The sequence below is a fragment of the Neltuma alba genome, unplaced genomic scaffold (genome assembly GCF_004799145.2).
Source record: "Neltuma alba isolate B1F8T4 unplaced genomic scaffold, ASM479914v2 tig00003176_pilon, whole genome shotgun sequence".
In the NCBI taxonomy this organism is placed as follows: Eukaryota; Viridiplantae; Streptophyta; class Magnoliopsida; order Fabales; family Fabaceae; genus Neltuma; species Neltuma alba.
The window spans coordinates 49938-52099 of NW_021633173.1; the positions used below are offsets into that span (position 1 = coordinate 49938).

At 39.7% G+C, this 2162-nt stretch overlaps 1 pseudogene; it reads left to right on the top strand.

Annotated features, from left to right (window-relative positions):
• The first annotated feature begins 256 nt into the window (after positions 1 to 256).
• On the top strand, positions 257 to 1894 carry LOC114740539 (protein GRAVITROPIC IN THE LIGHT 1-like; annotated as a pseudogene).
• The last annotated feature ends 268 nt before the right edge of the window (positions 1895 to 2162 follow it).

Sequence of the window (2162 nt, forward strand, 5' to 3'; positions counted from 1 at the left end):
TTAACATATTCAATAAAAATTGTTTTCCTTAGAAAAATAAACCGTTAAGGGTAGGGTGTAATAAACAATAAGCCAACTTTAATTTGATAATTGTATGTTATGTTATCTCATAGCAAAAGCTGTCTATGGTAAGGTCCACTTTGGTAGTGTTATAGTCAACATTTGTGTCTGCTTTTTCCGCCATAATAATCATAATGATACTGTTTTGTTTCCAGTAGCTTGGGATTTTCCTGCATTTTACTCTGATCAAATTCTTATGCTTCAAACAAACCTCTAATTCTCTTTGCCAATGGAAACCATTAAACCCAAATCCGCCATCAACAATCGCAGCAACAAATTAGCCAAGACATTCCACAAGGTCATCAGCTTCCGAGGTGCTGCGAAGATCATTTCTTCTTCCTCCTCCAGTAATGGCCTCTGCTTGCTTTCCTCACAGCCCTTCGCCATTAAATCCCATCATTCTAATGCCAAACACGAACGTGACAAAGCTCGAATCAGAGCAATCATGGAGGCTCTCATTGCCAGGCTCTTTGCTGGTGTTACCGCCATTAAAGCTTCTTATGCAGAGCTTCAAATGGCTCAGAAACCCTACAATAATGAAGCCATTCAAGCAGCTGATCAGGCTGTGGTTGATGAGCTCAGAGCTATTTCGGAGCTGAAGAGGAAGTTTGTGAAGAAAGAGCTTGATCTTTCGCCTCAGGTGACTCTTATGCTCGCTGAGATTCAGGAACAGCAGAGCTTGATGAAGACCTATGAACTCACCATCAAGAAGCTCGAATCAGAAGTTGAACTCAAAGAATCTGAGAGTTCTTCGCTTAAGAAGCAGCTTGATGAGTGTATCAGCTTCAATAAATCGCTTGAAAAGAGGTTAAGTTCAAGCGGGCCATTCTCAATGTTCGATAATCTTCAACTTTCCAAGTTAAATCCGACTCATTTTGTTCAGTTTCTTGAGCATACCTTGAGAGCGATTAAGAGCTTCGTGAAGTTGATGATCAGAGAAATGGAATCTGCTCATTGGGATCTTCAAGCAGCCGTGAAATTCATTCACCCACATGCAGTATTTGCCAAACCGAGTCACATATACTTTGCATTTGAATCATTCGTATGTTTAACAATTTTCGAAGGTTTCAATTTCCAAAACTTTACTGTCCCGAATGAGCCCAGTGAGAGAAAACCCCACAAGCAAAACCAAAACCTCTACTTTGAGAAATTCAAAAAGCTCAAATCTTTGAATCCGAAACAGTATCTAACCCACAATCCAACATCGTCATTCGCGAAATTCTTAAAATCCAAGTACTTTCAACTTGTTCACGCCAAGATGGAGTGTTCCTTGTTTGGGAATTTGAACCAGAGGAAGCAAGTGAACTCTGGGGGGTTCCCAGATTCTGCTTTCTTCACTCGTTCGCTGAGATGGCGAAGCGTGTCTGGGACCTACATTTTCTGGCATTGTCGTTTGATGATGAAGTGAGCATCTTTCAGGTGAAGAAGAACAGTAGATTCTCTGAGGTGTACATGGAATGTGTTAATGTCGCCGAATCGGAATCAGTTTCAGAGTCAGGCAGTGAAGAAGCCGGTGCTGGCTCCGGTGGTGCCGGTGAGCTTCGGGTGAGTTTCACGATTGTTCCCGGATTCAAGATGGATAAAACGGTGGTACAGAGTCAGGTTTATCTGTCACCGCCGGCGGGCTTACCGGCGACCCGATAGCGTTTTTGTTTTTCTTGAGGTTGCTCTGCCTGTACATTTTACATTATTATTATTATAACACGCTTCATTATCCTAAAATTTCAATTATAGTAATATACGTCGTATATTGTGTTTTGGGTATTAGCATGAAAAGGCGTTTGTTGGAATTCTTCCCCCCTGAAATTGAGACTTTCAATCAGTTTCGGAAGCATTGGATTTGCTGATTCGGAACAGAATTTTCTTTAACATGATAGTTTACGTTAATATTCAAATTTAATTTGGAGAGAAGTCAGAGTAGTTTGGTGAGGGAAAAAAAATTAATTAAGTCTAGAAAAGTTAATTATGAAAACTTCTTAATATATGCAATGAATTGAATTATAAGAGATTTGATCTGACATTTTGAAGGCAAACACCTTATTAATTTTTATATTTATTAGGACAAAAAGGGTGGAAAGAAGGAAGTGTTATATTAATGGGAT